Source organism: Enhydra lutris, unplaced genomic scaffold (genome assembly GCF_002288905.1).
Source record: "Enhydra lutris kenyoni isolate GAN:26980312 unplaced genomic scaffold, ASM228890v2 scaffoldscaffold15, whole genome shotgun sequence".
Lineage (NCBI taxonomy): Eukaryota > Metazoa > Chordata > Mammalia > Carnivora > Mustelidae > Enhydra > Enhydra lutris.
In genome coordinates, this window is record NW_019154099.1 from 18,813,037 (window position 1) to 18,819,770 (window position 6,734).

A 6,734-nucleotide genomic window follows, 5' to 3' on the forward strand; every position below is an offset into this window, starting at 1 on the left:
ATTATTTTGATGTAATATAATATATACAAAAGGAGGTATATATGCATGTATGTGAATATATGCATTATATATACCATAATATATAATAATATGACAACATAATTATAGTATATTTTGTGCTAAGTTAATAATTTAATGAGCAAAAGACTTACAGTTTACTGCCTTAACACAGATGGGTATTATATTTAAATTTAGATATCCAAAAACTAGAAACATTTTCATGAAATTTGAAGCATGGGTAAGAAAGAGTTTGTTAGGCATTGTGAAGATTACAGATTAAGTAGAAATTTAGTTTGAAGAAATTGAAGCTTATGTCTAAAAACAGTACTGTCTAAGTTTTTAGGATGTGACTACAGATCCAATTAGAAGTTTGATTCTGGGGGCGCCTGAGTGGCTCAGTGGGTTAAAGCCTCTGCCTTCTGCTTGGGTCATGATCCCAGGGTCCTGGGATCGAGCCCCGCATCGGGCTCTCTGCTCAGCGTGGAGCCTGCTTCCTCCTCTCTCTCTCTCTGCCTGCCTCTCCACCTACTTGAGATCTGTCTGTCAAATAAATAAATAAAAATCTTAAAAAAAAAAAAAAAAAGAAGTTTGATTCTGGGTAGTACTTAGTGGCTTCATGTGTCAGACTATGGCATTTAGAATTTTCCTGCAGGGAATTGTTGGCTATGAATGATATTTATAAGGGGAGATGTGTATTATTCAAAAGTTAATTTAAAGTAAATAAGATACAGATTTATAGGTTTTTTTTTTCAGTTTGAAATACCAATGAATGGACTTTAATATCAGATCCTTAATCTGTTTATTAGACATTGCCAGGTTTTAAGGTAGGTTTTAGCAGAACAAATGTATCCTATAGAACACCATCATGATTTTTCTTTCAGTAACTTCAACAAGAAATTCAAAATTTTCACTATCTAGTGGAAAGGTAACTTTCCTCAATAATACTCTTTCATATTTTGAGAAGTTATAAATAAAGAGATCTTAGTAATTCTTAGTAAAAAGTGATGTGTGTTGGTTTAGTTCTTAACCTTATGAAAGTCCTGAGAAAGAGTATTTAGAAAAATAGAAAAGCTAGCTGATTACCATTTGCTAAGGATTTTTTACAAGTGATTATGTAAAAACTTTAGTTAAATCGATATTTGTAGAAGTGGAAAAAATTTGTTCCTGTTATTTATGTTAGATTTGCTTGAAGAGGTACTAATTCTTTCTGTCTTGACTTACTCCACTTTTTGGTCAGTGTGAAACAGTACACCTAATAAAGTCAAATTATCCCTAGAACCTTTTACAATGCAGTATATCCCTTTCTTTTATCTATTCAATTAACTTAGAAATAATGCAAATGAAGTCCTTCCATAGATTACTTTTTTCTTGCTTCCCACAACCTTTAACCTGTTACATTCCAAATAAGAAAGAGGCATTGGCATCAGACATAATGCCAAACACAAAAGCACAAATACAAAAACACAATAATAAACACATCTTTCTTCCGTTGCTCATGTGCTGGTTTTGTGATTATGCACAAATGACACCCACATAGACAAAACAAAATATGATCTCAGTTGATCATATGCTGGCTTAATAACTAAACTATATAATGTTGGTTTGATGAAGTGATTCATCAAGTTATTCAATAGTTCTGTTATTTCCTTTTAGAAAAATAAATCAGTAAACATTTAATAAGAATATTTTAAAAAATGTAGTCCTTGTCATTTTAATACTACAATATTCTCTGACTAATGGGGAATGAACTAACTTCTTTTTAAATTTGGTGTTGTTTAAGTAACAGCAAAAATGTGATGTTTGGTAGTTAGTTAATATATAAAGACAACTACTTAAATTATTGTGCTATCAGTTTGATATAGATTTATTATTATTTGTCATGAGAAGACAAATATTATTTGAAATATAAACGAAGGTAACAAACGAGGGTTTCTTTTAATAAGCTCCATATTTATTTTATTTCTTAAGAGGTTTCTTCTCAGCATATATACGGATTCTTCACTCCTTGGAAGGTTCCGAAACCTGTCATGAAAGAAAGTGTAAGACATTCAGAATCTGAACTGATGTAGTGTAGATAATTTCAACATGGCAGTGATTCCAGTTTAGAAAACAAATCTAAGTAATTGTGACTCCATTTGGAAGCTTACTGTGATAGCCAAGAGGGCATGAATAAGGATGTGTCAGCACCTCTCTAGTACTGCTTGGAGAAAGACTTTGCGTATGGGAGCAAATTTCACATCCTTAACGGAAACATGTACTTTTGAGGTGGTGAGATATCTCATCAGAGATCAGCATGTCCTCTGTGGATTTTAACACTTTTCTAATTACAAAAATACAATTACTAACTTGACTTGACAAGAATTTTGACAGCTAATACTAGCATTTCAGCAACTGTAATCAAAAGACATCATTTAAATCAAGGAACTGAATTTTGTTCTATGAGAGAGAAAATATAAAGTTATTTCTCTTAATCACAGTTATGTTTCTGAACTCCAACTTCATATATTTAACATTCTATCAACAGCGTCAATTATATACCTAATATAAATCTCAAACTTAATTTTTCCAAAAGTGAATTTTGTGCCTTCCCTGAAAACGGATCCACCTATGTTTTTTCCCATCAGAATGGATGAGAATTCTGTACTTTAAGTTATTTAGGTTAAAAAATTTTACTTGTTTCTTCTTTCACTTCCCATATTTCATCAGTAGGGATTCATATTATTCAAACATTAGATTTTATATAAAAATTAAACCACAGGTCCACACATCTCCTGTAATCTCCATGGTCTAAGCTATCTTCATCACTCATAGGAAGTATTGTAATAGTCTTCAATTAAGAATAGCTACTTCCATGCTTAAACCCTGAAGTTTGTTATCAAGCCAGTGGCCAGAGAAGTCATTTTAAAACCGAGATCATATTATTTCACCCTCCTGGCCAAAATCATACTAGGCTTACAGATATATCAAATGGATTATACATCATCAAATGTCATTTTTCATGGGAGTTCAAAGTTGATTTAATATTGGAAAACCAGTTAATATAACATCCCATATTGAGAATCTAAAGAAGAAAGACCAAATGATCATATCAATAGATGCAGGCATCAGAACAAAACATTTGACAATATTCAGCATCCATTCTTAGCAAAAACTCTCAGCAAACTAGTAGTAGAAAGCATCTTCCTCACCTGACAAATGGGCGTCTATGAGAAAGAGAAACAGGGGTGCCTGGGTGGCTCAGTGACTCTTGATTTCAACTCACGTCATGATCTCAGAATTGTGAGATCGAGCCCAGCATTTGCTTTGTACTGGATGTGGAGTCTGTTGAAGATTCTCTCTTTGCCTCTTCCTCTGCCCCTCCTCCCTCTCTGTCTTAAACAAAGAGAGAAATAACATCATACATCATGATGAAAGACTAAACATTTTATCCTTCAGATGGGTAAAAGGCAAGGGTATGTTTTTCTCACCACTCCTTCCTGTTTTACATTGTACTAGACATCCTAGCCAATGCAGTAGAGCAAGAGACCAAAAACATAGATTGGAGGGGAAGAAATAAAATTTCTCTATTCACAGATGATATCAATATCTTCATGGTAAAAAACATAAAAATCCACAAAAATGTTATTGGAATTAATAAGTCCATTTAACATGTTTGTAATATGCGAGAACAAACAAAAATAATTGTATTAATAGATATTAACATGTACTGCTGAATTAGGACCAATTGGAAATTGAAATTTTAAAATAGTATCACATGCAATTACAGCAAAAATATGACATACTTAGGTATAAATTAAGAAGTATTATGGGGCGCCTGGGGTTTAGTCGGTTGTGTCTGACTCTAGATTTTGGCTCGGGTCCTGAGATCAAGCCTCTGCCTTGGGCTCTGGGTTCTGTGTCAGAGTCTGCTTGAGATTTTGTCTCTCCTTCTGCCCCTGCCCCATTCATGCGCTCTTTCTCTTTAAAATAAATAAATAAATAAAATCTTCTAAAAACATGATATCAACTGGTTGGCACAGTTGGTTGAACATCCGACTCTTGGTTTCAAACTCGGGTTGTGATCTCAGGGTTGTGAGATTGTTGGCCTCTGTGTGCTTGCTCTCTCACTCAAATAAATAAATAAATCTTTTTAAAAGTATCATTAAAAAAACTCTGATGAAAATTTTCAGATAAAGGATACGTAGATGGATTTAATGTATTTATGAGTTGCAGGATATTTTAATATATCAGTTATCTTCAAGTTGGTCTACAGACTTGATGTACTCTTATCCCAAATTCCAGCAGTGTCTTTGTAGAAATCTGGTAATTTTTAAATTTAGGTAGAAAGAAAAATAGATTATTCAAAATAATTTTGAAAATGAATGAAGTTGGATCGCTGATACTACCTGGTTCTAAGCTCACCATATAATTTCAGTGATTAAGGTAGTATGTTTGAGCAAAATGATAGTTCTACAGAACAATAAAAATAGACAGTCAGGGTTTGAAAAATTGGCATATATCCATATGCCAGTAGATGTTTTTTTTTCTCCTGCCTCTCCAGCTTCCTTTCTCAAGGTCATGAAGACTTTTTTGGTCATATTTCCTTCTAAAAGATTTATATAAGAGTTACACTTTTAAGTCTTTGGTCCAATTTGATTTAATTTTTGATTTAATCGATAGTGGAAGTTATGGGGTACTTTCTTAAAATAATGAGATACTTTTTTTAAAAAATTCCAATGAGACAGCAATACATACCAGTTGTTGGTGTGAAAACTGAATACATGAGAAATTCAATAGTTATTTGGTGAATTCAGTGAAGATTTGGCATTTAGAAAGATAGCACAATGGCTGAAAAAAAATCCTCTTTTTTATGATTGAGAATAGCTTTAATTATATCAGAGTAGTAACAATCAACTTACTATTAAGGAGAATAAACAAATGAACAAACCAAAACAAAAATGAGGTGGAAGATTCCGTTACTCAGTTTGATTAGGATAGAAAAATATTTAAAGCAACCAGTGTGTGGTAGCACACATTCTCAGCTCAGTTCTTTTTTTATTTATTTTACTTTTTTATTTTTTCAGTGTTCCAAGATTCATTGTTAATGCAGCACACCCAGTGCTCTGTGCAATAGGTGCCCTCCATAATACTCATCTCCAGGCTCACCCATCCCCAAACCCCCTCCCTTCCAAAACCCTCAGTTTGTTTCTCAGAGTCCATAGTTTCTCTTGATTCATCTCCCCTTCTGATTTCCCCCAATTCACTTTTCCTTTCCTTCTCATAATGTCCTTCATGTTATTCCTTATGTTCCACAAGTAACTGAAAACATATGATAATTGACTCCCTCTGCTTGACTTATTTCACTCAGCATAATCTCCTCCAGTGCTGTCCATGTTGATAACAACAGTTGGGTATTCATCCTTTCTGATGGAGGCATAATACTGCATAGTATATATGCACCATATCTTCTTTATCCATTTGTCTGTTGAAGGGCATCTTGGCTCTTTCCACAGTCTGGCGGTTGTGGCCATTGCTGCTATGAACACTGGGGTACATATGGTCCTTCTTTTCATTGCATCTGTATCTTTGAGGTAAATACCTGGTAGTGCAATTGCAGGGTCATAGTAGTACAATTGCAGGGTCATTTTTAATTTCTTAAGGAATCTCCACACTTTTCCAAAGTGGCTACACCAACTTACACAAAGATAAACTCCACTCAGTTCTCTTGAGAGGATCCAGTAACAGTGTCTTTGAAGTTGTGATTCTGTTTTTCATTGGTATTGGTTAGAAACATGATATTTTCTCAGAGTCTAGGCATTCATGTAAACTCATCTTCTCAAAGCCAAATCCCTTCTTCCATTTCAATAAAGGAATACATTATTTTTGTCCAAATGAATCCTTGGTTAAATTTTAATAAAAACAGATTTTTATATTAAGATAGACATTTGTCCATACATTTGTATATATAATATTTGCTTCCCATTATTTGTTTATTTAAAGGAGCATATTTTCATCTTTTTTTCAAGATTATTTAGCTGATGAGATTTAGATTTTTAGCTGCATAAAAGTGAAACATAAAATGAAGGTGGATTTTTATTATTTATGGAGGTCAGGTATCAAAGGGAACAACTAGGTGTATATAGTCAAAGAAGTTCAATATTTAAATTTATCTTTTTTCAAAACTTTTGTAACTCTGCATGCTATCTTTCTTTTAGATGTCCCAACCATAATTCAATTCCATTAATATATATACAATACTGATTGTGGGCTAGTGTATATCATATCCAAAAAATGATCCTGCCAGGTATAGCTTATTATGTAATTTTTTTATTTTTAGCTTATTTTAATTAATTAATGAATTTTTGCATGGAAAAGATTCAAAATGAAAAAGCGAGTAACTTTTCATTTCACTTTAACTCCTGTTCCTTTTTATTTTTTACATAGTGGTATAATTTAGAGACTTTTTCCTTATCTCCTTTTGACAAGTTCTTTGAGGGAAATATGAGAATCTCAAAATCACATTTCATATGGTCTTATATATTTAAAAATTAATAATTAATGAATTTGTCTTAATCTTGTCCCACCAAAAAATGAATGATGTATGATATATCATTTTTTTAAATTTTTTATAAGCATATAATATATTTTTATCCCCAGGGGTACAGGTCTGTGAATCGCCAGGTTTACACACTTCACAGCACTCACCATAGCACATACCCTCCCCAATGTCCATAACCCCACCCCCCCTCCCCAAC